This window comes from Doryrhamphus excisus, linkage group LG8 (assembly GCF_037039965.1).
Source record: "Doryrhamphus excisus strain RoL-2023G ecotype Guam linkage group LG8, RoL_Dexc_Guam_v1.1, whole genome shotgun sequence".
Lineage (NCBI taxonomy): Eukaryota > Metazoa > Chordata > Actinopteri > Syngnathiformes > Syngnathidae > Doryrhamphus > Doryrhamphus excisus.
The window spans coordinates 3,397,750-3,414,565 of NC_136364.1; positions in this window are offsets into that span (position 1 = coordinate 3,397,750).

Genomic DNA, 16,816 nt, shown 5'->3' on the forward strand with positions numbered 1-16,816 from the left:
AGCGAGAGAAACACATTTTTTCTTTTTAGCTGCAACTCCACTTAAGTGCTTCTCAGCCACCTGAAACTGTGGCACATAGAACAGGATGCGAAGCTGCGCCAGGCACACTTGGAATGAGCCTCCTGGCACCTTCCGCTGGCTAAATTTGACACGCCGTATCATGCTTTACTCATAATATGGTTGAGAGCGAATAAAGTGCATTTTCGAACAATGGTTGTGTGTGACAAGCAATAAAGCACATCACACTAAATGTGTTCCATAAGTGCCAAAACGCGCTTCGGAGGCCTTTTCTGAGCGAGTGGAGTGCTTTTTTGGACGTGGCACACATGTGCCTTATATGGAGAAAATTTTGACCACAAAGGCTATAGGTAGCTTGAAATACATTATCACAGCGAGAGAAACACATTTTCTCATTTTAGCTGTAACTCCACTGCAGTGCTTCTCAGCCACCTGAAACTGTGGCACATAGAACAGGATGCGAAGCTGCGCCAGGCACACTTGGAATGAGCCTCCTGGCACCTTCCGCTGGCTAAAGTTGACACGCCGTATCATGCTTTACTCATAATATGTTTGAGAGCGAATAAAGTGCATTTTCGAACAATGGTTGTGTGTGACAAGCAATAAAGCACATCACACTAAATGTGTTCCATAAGTGCCAAAACGCGCTTCGGAGGCCTTTTCTGAGCGAGTGGAGTGCTTTTTTGGACGTGGCACACATGTGCCATATATGGAGAAAATTTTGACCACAAAGCCTATAGATAGCTTGAAATACATTATCACAGCGAGAGAAACACATTTTTTCTTTTTAGCTGCAACTCCACTTAAGTGCTTCTCAGCCACCTGAAACTGTGGCACATAGAACAGGATGCGAAGCTGCGCCAGGCACACTTGGAATGAGCCTCCTGGCACCTTCCGCTGGCTAAATATGACACGCCGTATCATGCTTTACTCATAAGGTGTTTGAGAGCGAATAAAGTGCATTTTCGAACAATGGTTGTGTGTGACAAGCAATAAAGCACATCACACTAAATGTGTTCCATAAGTGCCAAAACGCGTTTCGGAGGCCTTTTCTGAGCGAGTGGAGTGCTTTTTTGGACGTGGCACACGTGCCATATATGGAGAAAATTTTGACCACAAAGCCTATAGATAGCTTGAAATACATTATCACAGCGAGAGAAACACATTTTCTCATTTTAGCTGTAACTCCACTGCAGTGCTTCTCAGCCACCTGAAACTGTGGCACATAGAACAGGATGCGAAGCTGCGCCAGGCACACTTGGAATGAGCCTCCTGGCACCTTCCGCTGGCTAAATATGACACGCCGTATCATGCTTTACTCATAAGGTGTTTGAGAGCGAATAAAGTGCATTTTCGAACAATGGTTGTTTGTGACAAGCAATAAAGTACATGTGTTCCATAAGTGCCAAAACGCGCTTCGGAGGCCTTTTCTGAGCGAGTGGAGTGCTTTTTTGGACGTGGCACACATGTGCCATATATGGAGAAAATTTTGACCACAAAGGCTATAGGTAGGTTGAAATACATTATCACAGCGAGAGAAACACATTTTCCTCATTTTAGCTGTAACTCCACTGCAGTGCTTCTCAGCCACCTGAAACTGTGGCACATAGAACAGGATGCGAAGCTGCGTCAGCCACACTTGGAATGAGCCTCCTGGCACCTTCCACTGGCTAAATATGACACGCCGTATCATGCTTTACTCATAAGGCGTTTGAGAGCGAATAAAGTGCATTTTCGAACAATGGTTGTGTGTGACAAGCAATAAAGCACATCACACTAAATGTCTTCCATAAGTGCCAAAACGCGCTTCGGAGGCCTTTTCTGAGCGAGTGGAGTGCTTTTTTGGACGTGGCACACATGTGCCATATATGGAGAAAATTTTGACCACAAAGCCTATAGATAGCTTGAAATACATTATCACAGCGAGAGAAACACATTTTCTCATTTTAGCTGTAACTCCACTGCAGTGCTTCTCAGCCACCTGAAACTGTGGCACATAGAACAGGATGCGAAGCTGCGCCAGGCACACTTGGAATGAGCCTCCTGGCACCTTCCGCTGGCTAAATATGACACGCCGTATCATGCTTTACTCATAATGTGTTTGAGAGCGAATAAAGTGCATTTTCGAACAATGGTTGTTTGTGACAAGCAATAAAGCACATGTGTTCCATAAGTGCCAAAACGCGCTTCGGAGGCCTCTTCTGAGTGAGTGGAGTGCTTTTTTGGACGTGGCACACATGTGCCATATATGGAGAAAATTTTGACCACAAAGGCTATAGGTAGCTTGAAATACATTATCACAGCGAGAGAAACACATTTTCCTAATTTTAGCTGTAACTCCACTGCAGTGCTTCTCAGCCACCTGAAACTGTGGCACATAGAACAGGATGCGAAGCTGCGTCAGGCACACTTGGAATGAGCCTCCTGGCACCTTCCGCTGGCTAAATATGACACGCCGTATCATGCTTTACTCATAAGGTGTTTGAGAGCGAATAAAGTGCATTTTCGAACAATGGTTGTGTGTGACAAGCAATAAAGCACATCACACTAAATGTGTTCCATAAGTGCCAAAACGCGTTTCGGAGGCCTTTTCTGAGCGAGTGGAGTGCTTTTTTGGACGTGGCACACATGTGCTATATATGGAGAAAATTTTGACCACAAAGCCTATAGATAGCTTGAAATACATTATCACAGCGAGAGAAACACATTTTCTCATTTTAGCTGTAACTCCACTGCAGTGCTTCTCAGCCACCTGAAACTGTGGCACATAGAACAGGATGCGAAGCTGCGCCAGGCACACTTGGAATGAGCCTCCTGGCACCTTCCGCTGGCTAAAGTTGACACGCCGTATCATGCTTTACTCATAATATATTTGAGAGCGAATAAAGTGCATTTTCGAACAATGGTTGTGTGTGACAAGCAATAAAGCACATCACACTAAATGTGTTCCATAAGTGCCAAAACGCGCTTCGGAGGCCTTTTCTGAGCGAGTGGAGTGCTTTTTTGGACGTGGCACACATGTGCCATATATGGAGAAAATTTTGACCACAAAGCCTATAGATAGCTTGAAATACATTATCACAGCGAGAGAAACACATTTTTTCTTTTTAGCTGCAACTCCACTTAAGTGCTTCTCAGCCACCTGAAACTGTGGCACATAGAACAGGATGCGAAGCTGCGCCAGGCACACTTGGAATGAGCCTCCTGGCACCTTCCGCTGGCTAAATTTGACACGCCGTATCATGCTTTACTCATAATATGGTTGAGAGCGAATAAAGTGCATTTTCGAACAATGGTTGTGTGTGACAAGCAATAAAGCACATCACACTAAATGTGTTCCATAAGTGCCAAAACGCGCTTCGGAGGCCTTTTCTGAGCGAGTGGAGTGCTTTTTTGGACGTGGCACACATGTGCCTTATATGGAGAAAATTTTGACCACAAAGGCTATAGGTAGCTTGAAATACATTATCACAGCGAGAGAAACACATTTTCTCATTTTAGCTGTAACTCCACTGCAGTGCTTCTCAGCCACCTGAAACTGTGGCACATAGAACAGGATGCGAAGCTGCGCCAGGCACACTTGGAATGAGCCTCCTGGCACCTTCCGCTGGCTAAAGTTGACACGCCGTATCATGCTTTACTCATAATATGTTTGAGAGCGAATAAAGTGCATTTTCGAACAATGGTTGTGTGTGACAAGCAATAAAGCACATCACACTAAATGTGTTCCATAAGTGCCAAAACGCGCTTCGGAGGCCTTTTCTGAGCGAGTGGAGTGCTTTTTTGGACGTGGCACACATGTGCCATATATGGAGAAAATTTTGACCACAAAGCCTATAGATAGCTTGAAATACATTATCACAGCGAGAGAAACACATTTTTTCTTTTTAGCTGCAACTCCACTTAAGTGCTTCTCAGCCACCTGAAACTGTGGCACATAGAACAGGATGCGAAGCTGCGCCAGGCACACTTGGAATGAGCCTCCTGGCACCTTCCGCTGGCTAAATATGACACGCCGTATCATGCTTTACTCATAAGGTGTTTGAGAGCGAATAAAGTGCATTTTCGAACAATGGTTGTGTGTGACAAGCAATAAAGCACATCACACTAAATGTGTTCCATAAGTGCCAAAACGCGTTTCGGAGGCCTTTTCTGAGCGAGTGGAGTGCTTTTTTGGACGTGGCACACGTGCCATATATGGAGAAAATTTTGACCACAAAGCCTATAGATAGCTTGAAATACATTATCACAGCGAGAGAAACACATTTTCTCATTTTAGCTGTAACTCCACTGCAGTGCTTCTCAGCCACCTGAAACTGTGGCACATAGAACAGGATGCGAAGCTGCGCCAGGCACACTTGGAATGAGCCTCCTGGCACCTTCCGCTGGCTAAATATGACACGCCGTATCATGCTTTACTCATAAGGTGTTTGAGAGCGAATAAAGTGCATTTTCGAACAATGGTTGTTTGTGACAAGCAATAAAGTACATGTGTTCCATAAGTGCCAAAACGCGCTTCGGAGGCCTTTTCTGAGCGAGTGGAGTGCTTTTTTGGACGTGGCACACATGTGCCATATATCGAGAAAATTTTGACCACAAAGGCTATAGGTAGGTTGAAATACATTATCACAGCGAGAGAAACACATTTTCCTCATTTTAGCTGTAACTCCACTGCAGTGCTTCTCAGCCACCTGAAACTGTGGCACATAGAACAGGATGCGAAGCTGCGTCAGCCACACTTGGAATGAGCCTCCTGGCACCTTCCACTGGCTAAATATGACACGCCGTATCATGCTTTACTCATAAGGCGTTTGAGAGCGAATAAAGTGCATTTTCGAACAATGGTTGTGTGTGACAAGCAATAAAGCACATCACACTAAATGTCTTCCATAAGTGCCAAAACGCGCTTCGGAGGCCTTTTCTGAGCGAGTGGAGTGCTTTTTTGGACGTGGCACACATGTGCCATATATGGAGAAAATTTTGACCACAAAGCCTATAGATAGCTTGAAATACATTATCACAGCGAGAGAAACACATTTTCTCATTTTAGCTGTAACTCCACTGCAGTGCTTCTCAGCCACCTGAAACTGTGGCACATAGAACAGGATGCGAAGCTGCGCCAGGCACACTTGGAATGAGCCTCCTGGCACCTTCCGCTGGCTAAATATGACACGCCGTATCATGCTTTACTCATAAGGTGTTTGAGAGCGAATAAAGTGCATTTTCGAACAATGGTTGTTTGTGACAAGCAATAAAGTACATGTGTTCCATAAGTGCCAAAACGCGCTTCGGAGGCCTCTTCTGAGCGAGTGGAGTGCTTTTTTGGACGTGGCACACATGTGCCATATATGGAGAAAATTTTGACCACAAAGGCTATAGGTAGGTTGCAATACATTATCACAGCGAGAGAAACACATTTTCCTCATTTTAGCTGTAACTCCACTGCAGTGCTTCTCAGCCACCTGAAACTGTGGCACTTAGAACAGGATGCGAAACTGCGTCAGCCACACTTGGAATGAGCCTCCTGGCACCTTCCACTGGCTAAATATGACACGCCGTATCATGCTTTACTCATAAGGCGTTTGAGAGCGAATAAAGTGCATTTTCGAACAATGGTTGTGTGTGACAAGCAATAAAGCACATCACACTAAATGTCTTCCATAAGTGCCAAAACGCGCTTCGGAGGCCTTTTCTGAGCGAGTGGAGTGCTTTTTTGGACGTGGCACACATGTGCCATATATGGAGAAAATTTTGACCACAAAGCCTATAGATAGCTTGAAATACATTATCACAGCGAGAGAAACACATTTTCTCATTTTAGCTGTAACTCCACTGCAGTGCTTCTCAGCCACCTGAAACTGTGGCACATAGAACAGGATGCAAAGCTGCGCCAGGCACACTTGGAATGAGCCTCCTGGCACCATCCACTGGCTCAATATGACACGCCGTATCATGCTTTACTCATAATGTGTTTGAGAGCGAATAAAGTGCATTTTCGAACAATGGTTGTTTGTGACAAGCAATAAAGCACATGTGTTCCATAAGTGCCAAAACGCGCCTCCTGGCACCTTCCGCTGGCTAAATATGACACGCCGTATCATGCTTTACTCATAAGGTGTTTGAGAGCGAATAAAGTGCATTTTCGAACAATGGTTGTGTGTGACAAGCAATAAAGCACATCACACTAAATGTGTTCCATAAGTGCCAAAACGCGTTTCGGAGGCCTTTTCTGAGCGAGTGGAGTGCTTTTTTGGACGTGGCACACATGTGCCATATATGGAGAAAATTTTGACCACAAAGCCTATAGATAGCTTGAAATACATTATCACAGCGAGAGAAACACATTTTCTCATTTTAGCTGTAACTCCACTGCAGTGCTTCTCAGCCACCTGAAACTGTGGCACATAGAACAGGATGCGAAGCTGCGCCAGGCACACTTGGAAAGAGCCTCCTGGCACCTTCCGCTGGCTAAATATGACACGCCGTATCATGCTTTTCCCATAAGGTGTTTGAGAGCGAATAAAGTGCATTTTCGAACAATGGTTGTGTGTGACAAGCAATAAAGCACATCACACTAAATGTGTTCCATAAGTGCCAAAACGCGTTTCGGAGGCCTTTTCTGAGCGAGTGGAGTGCTTTTTTGGACGTGGCACACATGTGCTATATATGGAGAAAATTTTGACCACAAAGCCTATAGATAGCTTGAAATACATTATCACAGCGAGAGAAACACATTTTCTCATTTTAGCTGTAACTCCACTGCAGTGCTTCTCAGCCACCTGAAACTGTGGCACATAGAACAGGATGCGAAGCTGCGCCAGGCACACTTGGAATGAGCCTCCTGGCACCTTCCGCTGGCTAAATTTGACACGCCGTATCATGCTTTACTCATAATATGGTTGAGAGCGAATAAAGTGCATTTTCGAACAATGGTTGTGTGTGACAAGCAATAAAGCACATCACACTAAATGTGTTCCATAAGTGCCAAAACGCGCTTCGGAGGCCTTTTCTGAGCGAGTGGAGTGCTTTTTTGGACGTGGCACACATGTGCCTTATATGGAGAAAATTTTGACCACAAAGGCTATAGGTAGCTTGAAATACATTATCACAGCGAGAGAAACACATTTTCTCATTTTAGCTGTAACTCCACTGCAGTGCTTCTCAGCCACCTGAAACTGTGGCACATAGAACAGGATGCAAAGCTGCGCCAGGCACACTTAGAATGAGCCTCCTGGCACCTTCCGCTGGCTCAATATGACACGCCGTATCATGCTTTACTCATAATGTGTTTGAGAGCGAATAAAGTGCATTTTCGAACAATGGTTGTGTGTGACAAGCAATAAAGCACATCACACTAAATGTGTTCCATAAGTGCCAAAACGCGCTTCGGAGGCCTTTTCTGAGCGAGTGGAGTGCTTTTTTGGACGTGGCACACATGTGCCTTATATGGAGAAAATTTTGACCACAAAGGCTATAGGTAGCTTGAAATACATTATCACAGCGAGAGAAACACATTTTCTCATTTTAGCTGTAACTCCACTGCAGTGCTTCTCAGCCACCTGAAACTGTGGCACATAGAACAGGATGCAAAGCTGCGCCAGGCACACTTAGAATGAGCCTCCTGGCACCTTCCGCTGGCTCAATATGACACGCCGTATCATGCTTTACTCATAATGTGTTTGAGAGCGAATAAAGTGCATTTTCGAACAATGGTTGTGTGTGACAAGCAATAAAGCACATGTGTTCCATAAGTGCCAAAACGCGCTTCGGAGGCCTTTTCTGAGCGAGTGGAGTGCTTTTTTGGACGTGGCACACATGTGCCATATATGGAGAAAATTTTGACCACAAAGCCTATAGATAGCTTGAAATACATTATCACAGCGAGAGAAACACATTTTCTCATTTTAGCTGTAACTCCACTGCAGTGCTTCTCAGCCACCTGAAACTGTGGCACATAGAACAGGATGCGAAGCTGCGCCAGGCACACTTGGAAAGAGCCTCCTGGCACCTTCCGCTGGCTAAATATAACACGCCGTATCATGCTTTTCCCATAAGGTGTTTGAGAGCGAATAAAGTGCATTTTCGAACAATGGTTGTGTGTGACAAGCAATAAAGCACATCACACTAAATGTGTTCCATAAGTGCCAAAACGCGTTTCGGAGGCCTTTTCTGCGCGAGTGGAGTGCTTTTTTGGACGTGGCACACGTGCCATATATGGAGAAAATTTTGACCACAAAGCCTATAGATAGCTTGAAATACATTATCACAGCGAGAGAAACACATTTTCTCATTTTAGCTGTAACTCCACTGCAGTGCTTCTCAGCCACCTGAAACTGTGGCACATAGAATAGGATGCGAAGCTGCGCCAGGCACACTTGGAATGAGCCTCCTGGCACCTTCCGCTGGCTAAATATGACACGCCGTATCATGCTTTACTCATAAGGTGTTTGAGAGCGAATAAAGTGCATTTTCGAACAATGGTTGTTTGTGACAAGCAATAAAGTACATGTGTTCCATAAGTGCCAAAACGCGCTTCGGAGGCCTCTTCTGAGCGAGTGGAGTGCTTTTTTGGACGTGGCACACATGTGCCATATATGGAGAAAATTTTGACCACAAAGGCTATAGGTAGGTTGAAATACATTATCACAGCGAGAGAAACACATTTTCCTCATTTTAGCTCTAACTCCACTGCAGTGCTTCTCAGCCACCTGAAACTGTGGCACTTAGAACAGGATGCGAAGCTGCGTCAGGCACACTTGGAATGAGCCTCCTGGCACCTTCCGCTGGCTAAATATGACACGCCGTATCATGCTTTACTCATAATGTGTTTGAGAGCGAATAAAGTGCATTTTCGAACAATGGTTGTTTGTGACAAGCAATAAAGCACATGTGTTCCATAAGTGCCAAAACGCGCTTCGGAGGCCTCTTCTGAGTGAGTGGAGTGCTTTTTTGGACGTGGCACACATGTGCCATATATGGAGAAAATTTTGACCACAAAGGCTATAGGTAGCTTGAAATACATTGTGACAGCGAGAGAAACACATTTTCCTCATTTTAGCTGTAACTCCACTGCAGTGCTTCTCAGCCACCTGAAACTGTGGCACATAGAACAGAATGCGAAGCTGCGTCAAGCACACTTGGAATGAGCCTCCTGGCACCTTCCGCTGGCTAAATATGACACGCCGTATCATGCTTTACTCATAAGGTGTTTGAGAGCGAATAAAGTGCATTTTCGAACAATGGTTGTGTGTGACAAGCAATAAAGCACATCACACTAAATGTGTTCCATAAGTGCCAAAACGCGTTTCGGAGGCCTTTTCTGAGCGAGTGGAGTGCTTTTTTGGACGTGGCACACATGTGCCATATATGGAGAAAATTTTGACCACAAAGGCTATAGGTAGGTTGAAATACATTATCACAGCGAGAGAAACACATTTTCCTCATTTTAGCTCTAACTCCACTGCAGTGCTTCTCAGCCACCTGAAACTGTGGCACTTAGAACAGGATGCGAAGCTGCGTCAGGCACACTTGGAATGAGCCTCCTGGCACCTTCCGCTGGCTAAATATGCCACGCCGTATCATGCTTTACTCATAAGGTGTTTGAGAGCGAATAAAGTGCATTTTCGAACGATGGTTGTGTGTGACAAGCAATAAAGCACATCACACTAAATGTGTTCCATAAGTGCCAAAACGCGCTTCGGAGGCCTTTTCTGAGCGAGTGGAGTGCTTTTTTGGACGTGGCACACATGTGCCATATATGGAGAAAATTTTGACCACAAAGCCTATAGATAGCTTGAAATACATTATCACAGCGAGAGAAACACATTTTCTCATTTTAGCTGTAACTCCACTGCATTGCTTCTCAGCCACCTGAAACTGTGGCACATAGAACAGGATGCGAAGCTGCGCCAGGCACACTTGGAATGAGCCTCCTGGCACCTTCCGCTGGCTAAATATGACACGCCGTATCATGCTTTACTCATAAGGTGTTTGAGAGCGAATAAAGTGCATTTTCGAACAATGGTTGTTTGTGACAAGCAATAAAGTACATGTGTTCCATAAGTGCCAAAACGCGCTTCGGAGGCCTCTTCTGAGCGAGTGGAGTGCTTTTTTGGACGTGGCACACATGTGCCATATATGGAGAAAATTTTGACCACAAAGGCTATAGGTAGGTTGAAATACATTATCACAGCGAGAGAAACACATTTTCCTCATTTTAGCTCTAACTCCACTGCAGTGCTTCTCAGCCACCTGAAACTGTGGCACATAGAACAGGATGCAAAGCTGCGCCAGGCACACTTAGAATGAGCCTCCTGGCACCTTCCGCTGGCTCAATATGACACGCCGTATCATGCTTTACTCATAATGTGTTTGAGAGCGAATAAAGTGCATTTTCGAACAATGGTTGTGTGTGACAAGCAATAAAGCACATGTGTTCCATAAGTGCCAAAACGCGCTTCGGAGGCCTTTTCTGAGCGAGTGGAGTGCTTTTTTGGACGTGGCACACATGTGCCATATATGGAGAAAATTTTGACCACAAAGCCTATAGATAGCTTGAAATACATTATCACAGCGAGAGAAACACATTTTCTCATTTTAGCTGTAACTCCACTGCAGTGCTTCTCAGCCACCTGAAACTGTGGCACATAGAACAGGATGCAAAGCTGCGCCAGGCACACTTGGAATGAGCCTCCTGGCACCTTCCACTGGCTCAATATGACACGCCGTATCATGCTTTACTCATAATGTGTTTGAGAGCGAATAAAGTGCATTTTCGAACAATGGTTGTTTGTGACAAGCAATAAAGCACATGTGTTCCATAAGTGCCAAAACGCGCTTCGGAGGCCTCTTCTGAGTGAGTGGAGTGCTTTTTTGGACGTGGCACACATGTGCCATATATGGAGAAAATTTTGACCACAAAGGCTATAGGTAGCTTGAAATACATTGTCACAGCGAGAGAAACACATTTTCCTCATTTTAGCTGTAACTCCACTGCAGTGCTTCTCAGCCACCTGAAACTGTGGCACATAGAACAGAATGCGAAGCTGCGTCAGGCACACTTGGAATGAGCCTCCTGGCACCTTCCGCTGGCTAAATATGACACGCCGTATCATGCTTTACTCATAAGGTGTTTGAGAGCGAATAAAGTGCATTTTCGAACAATGGTTGTGTGTGACAAGCAATAAAGCACATCACACTAAATGTGTTCCATAAGTGCCAAAACGCGTTTCGGAGGCCTTTTCTGAGCGAGTGGAGTGCTTTTTTGGACGTGGCACACATGTGCCATATATGGAGAAAATTTTGACCACAAAGGCTATAGGTAGGTTGAAATACATTATCACAGCGAGAGAAACACATTTTCCTCATTTTAGCTCTAACTCCACTGCAGTGCTTCTCAGCCACCTGAAACTGTGGCACTTAGAACAGGATGCGAAGCTGCGTCAGGCACACTTGGAATGAGCCTCCTGGCACCTTCCGCTGGCTAAATATGACACGCCGTATCATGCTTTACTCATAAGGTGTTTGAGAGCGAATAAAGTGCATTTTCGAACAATGGTTGTGTGTGACAAGCAATAAAGCACATCAAACTAAATGTGTTCCATAAGTGCCAAAACGCGCTTCGGAGGCCTTTTCTGAGCGAGTGGAGTGCTTTTTTGGACGTGGCACACATGTGCCATATATGGAGAAAATTTTGACCACAAAGCCTATAGATAGCTTGAAATACATTATCACAGCGAGAGAAACACATTTTTTCATTTTAGCTGCAACTCCACTTAAGTGCTTCTCAGCCACCTGAAACTGTGGCACATAGAACAGGATCCGAAGCTGCGTCAGGCACACTTGGAATGAGCCTCCTGGCACCTTCCGCTGGCTAAATATGACACGCCGTATCATGCTTTTCCCATAAGGTGTTTGAGAGCGAATAAAGTGCATTTTCGAACAATGGTTGTGTGTGACAAGCAATAAAGCACATCACACTAAATGTGTTCCATAAGTGCCAAAACGCGTTTCGGAGGCCTTTTCTGAGCGAGTGGAGTGCTTTTTTGGACGTGGCACACGTGCCATATATGGAGAAAATTTTGACCACAAAGCCTATAGATAGCTTGAAATACATTATCACAGCGAGAGAAACACATTTTCTCATTTTAGCTGTAACTCCACTGCAGTGCTTCTCAGCCACCTGAAACTGTGGCACATAGAATAGGATGCGAAGCTGCGCCAGGCACACTTGGAATTAGCCTCCTGGCACCTTCCGCTGGCTAAATATGACACGCCGTATCATGCTTTACTCATAAGGTGTTTGAGAGCGAATAAAGTGCATTTTCGAACAATGGTTGTTTGTGACAAGCAATAAAGTACATGTGTTCCATAAGTGCCAAAACGCGCTTCGGAGGCCTCTTCTGAGCGAGTGGAGTGCTTTTTTGGACGTGGCACACATGTGCCATATATGGAGAAAATTTTGACCACAAAGGCTATAGGTAGGTTGAAATACATTATCACAGCGAGAGAAACACATTTTCCTCATTTTAGCTCTAACTCCACTGCAGTGCTTCTCAGCCACCTGAAACTGTGGCACTTAGAACAGGATGCGAAGCTGCGTCAGGCACACTTGGAATGAGCCTCCTGGCACCTTCCGCTGGCTAAATATGACACGCCGTATCATGCTTTACTCATAAGGTGTTTGAGAGCGAATAAAGTGCATTTTCGAACAATGGTTGTGTGTGACAAGCAATAAAGCACATCACACTAAATGTGTTCCATAAGTGCCAAAACGCGCTTCGGAGGCCTTTTCTGAGCGAGTGGAGTGCTTTTTTGGACGTGGCACACATGTGCCATATATGGAGAAAATTTTGACCACAAAGCCTATAGATAGCTTGAAATACATTATCACAGCGAGAGAAACACATTTTCTCATTTTAGCTGTAACTCCACTGCAGTGCTTCTCAGCCACCTGAAACTGTGGCACATAGAACAGGATGCAAAGCTGCGCCAGGCACACTTGGAATGAGCCTCCTGGCACCTTCCACTGGCTCAATATGACACGCCGTATCATGCTTTACTCATAATGTGTTTGAGAGCGAATAAAGTGCATTTTCGAACAATGGTTGTTTGTGACAAGCAATAAAGCACATGTGTTCCATAAGTGCCAAAACGCGCTTCGGAGGCCTCTTCTGAGTGAGTGGAGTGGTTTTTTGGACGTGGCACACATGTGCCATATATGGAGAAAATTTTGACCACAAAGGCTATAGGTAGCTTGAAATACATTATCACAGCGAGAGAAACACATTTTCCTCATTTTAGCTGTAACTCCACTGCAGTGCTTCTCAGCCACCTGAAACTGTGCCACATAGAACAGGATGCGAAACTGCGTCAGGCACACTTAGCATGAGCCTCCTGGCACCTTCCGCTGGCTAAATATGACACGCCGTATCATGCTTTACTCATAAGGTGTTTGAGAGCGAATAAAGTGCATTTTCGAACAATGGTTGTGTGTGACAAGCAATAAAGCACATCACACTAAATGTGTTCCATAAGTGCCAAAACGCGTTTCGGAGGCCTTTTCTGAGCGAGTGGAGTGCTTTTTTGGACGTGGCACACATGTGCCATATATGGAGAAAATTTTGACCACAAAGCCTATAGATAGCTTGAAATACATTATCACAGCGAGAGAAACACATTTTCTCATTTTAGCTGTAACTCCACTGCAGTGCTTCTCAGCCACCTGAAACTGTGGCACATAGAACAGGATGCGAAGCTGCGCCAGGCACACTTGGAAAGAGCCTCCTGGCACCTTCCGCTGGCTAAATATGACACGCCGTATCATGCTTTTCCCATAAGGTGTTTGAGAGCGAATAAAGTGCATTTTCGAACAATGGTTGTGTGTGACAAGCAATAAAGCACATCACACTAAATGTGTTCCATAAGTGCCAAAACGCGCTTCGGAGGCCTTTTCTGAGCGAGTGGAGTGCTTTTTTGGACGTGGCACACATGTGCCATATATGGAGAAAATTTTGACCACAAAGCCTATAGATAGCTTGAAATACATTATCACAGCGAGAGAAACACATTTTCTCATTTTAGCTGTAACTCCACTGCAGTGCTTCTCAGCCACCTGAAACTGTGGCACATAGAACAGGATGCAAAGCTGCGCCAGGCACACTTGGAATGAGCCTCCTGGCACCTTCCGCTGGCTCAATATGACACGCCGTATCATGCTTTACTCATAATGTGTTTGAGAGCGAATAAAGTGCATTTTCGAACAATGGTTGTGTGTGACAAGCAATAAAGCACATCACACTAAATGTGTTCCATAAGTGCCAAAACGCGCTTCGGAGGCCTTTTCTGAGCGAGTGGAGTGCTTTTTTGGACGTGGCACACATGTGCCTTATATGGAGAAAATTTTGACCACAAAGGCTATAGGTAGCTTGAAATACATTATCACAGCGAGAGAAACACATTTTCTCATTTTAGCTGTAACTCCACTGCAGTGCTTCTCAGCCACCTGAAACTGTGGCACATAGAATAGGATGCGAAGCTGCGCCAGGCACACTTGGAATGAGCCTCCTGGCACCTTCCGCTGGCTAAATATGACACGCCGTATCATGCTTTACTCATAAGGTGTTTGAGAGCGAATAAAGTGCATTTTCGAACAATGGTTGTGTGTGACAAGCAATAAAGCACATCACACTAAATGTGTTCCATAAGTGCCAAAACGCGCTTCGGAGGCCTTTTCTGAGCGAGTGGAGTGCTTTTTTGGACGTGGCACACATGTGCCATATATGGAGAAAATTTTGACCACAAAGCCTATAGATAGCTTGAAATACATTATCACAGCGAGAGAAACACATTTTCTCATTTTAGCTGTAACTCCACTGCAGTGCTTCTCAGCCACCTGAAACTGTGGCACATAGAACAGGATGCAAAGCTGCGCCAGGCACACTTGGAATGAGCCTCCTGGCACCTTCCACTGGCTCAATATGACACGCCGTATCATGCTTTACTCATAATGTGTTTGAGAGCGAATAAAGTGCATTTTCGAACAATGGTTGTTTGTGACAAGCAATAAAGTACATGTGTTCCATAAGTGCCAAAACGCGCTTCGGAGGCCTCTTCTGAGCGAGTGGAGTGCTTTTTTGGACGTGGCACACATGTGCCATATATGGAGAAAATTTTGACCACAAAGCCTATAGATAGCTTGAAATACATTATCACAGCGAGAGAAACACATTTTCTCATTTTAGCTGTAACTCCACTGCAGTGCTTCTCAGCCACCTGAAACTGTGGCACATAGAACAGGATGCAAAGCTGCGCCAGGCACACTTGGAATGAGCCTCCTGGCACCTTCCACTGGCTCAATATGACACGCCGTATCATGCTTTACTCATAATGTGTTTGAGAGCGAATAAAGTGCATTTTCGAACAATGGTTGTTTGTGACAAGCAATAAAGCACATGTGTTCCATAAGTGCCAAAACGCGCTTCGGAGGCCTCTTCTGAGTGAGTGGAGTGCTTTTTTGGACGTGGCACACATGTGCCATATATGGAGAAAATTTTGACCACAAAGGCTATAGGTAGCTTGAAATACATTGTCACAGCGAGAGAAACACATTTTCTCATTTTAGCTCTAACTCCACTGCAGTGCTTCTCAGCCACCTGAAACTGTGGCACTTAGAACAGGATGCGAAGCTGCGTCAGGCACACTTGGAATGAGCCTCCTGGCACCTTCCGCTGGCTAAATATGACACGCCGTATCATGCTTTACTCATAAGGTGTTTGAGAGCGAATAAAGTGCATTTTCGAACAATGGTTGTTTGTGACAAGCAATAAAGCACATGTGTTCCATAAGTGCCAAAACGCCCTTCGGAGGCCTCTTCTGAGTGAGTGGAGTGCTTTTTTGGACGTGGCACACATGTGCCATATATGGAGAAAATTTTGACCACAAAGGCTATAGGTAGCTTGAAATACATTGTCACAGCGAGAGAAACACATTTTCCTCATTTTAGCTGTAACTCCACTGCAGTGCTTCTCAGCCACCTGAAACTGTGGCACATAGAACAGAATGCGAAGCTGCGTCAGGCACACTTGGAATGAGCCTCCTGGCACCTTCCGCTGGCTAAATATGACACGCCGTATCATGCTTTACTCATAAGGTGTTTGAGAGCGAATAAAGTGCATTTTCGAACAATGGTTGTGTGTGACAAGCAATAAAGCACATCACACTAAATGTGTTCCATAATTGCCAAAACGCGTTTCGGAGGCCTTTTCTGAGCGAGTGGAGTGCTTTTTTGGACGTGGCACACATGTGCCATATATGGAGAAAATTTTGACCACAAAGGCTATAGGTAGGTTGAAATACATTATCACAGCGAGAGAAACACATTTTCCTCATTTTAGCTCTAACTCCACTGCAGTGCTTCTCAGCCACCTGAAACTGTGGCACTTAGAACAGGATGCGAAGCTGCGTCAGGCACACTTGGAATGAGCCTCCTGGCACCTTCCGCTGGCTAAATATGACACGCCGTATCATGCTTTACTCATAAGGTGTTTGAGAGCGAATAAAGTGCATTTTCGAACAATGGTTGTGTGTGACAAGCAATAAAGCACATCACACTAAATGTGTTCCATAAGTGCCAAAACGCGCTTCGGAGGCCTTTTCTGAGCGAGTGGAGTGCTTTTTTGGACGTGGCACACATGTCCCATATATGGAGAAAATTTTGACCACAAAGCCTATAGATAGCTTGAAATACATTATCACAGCGAGAGAAACACATTTTTTCATTTTAGCTGCAACTCCACTT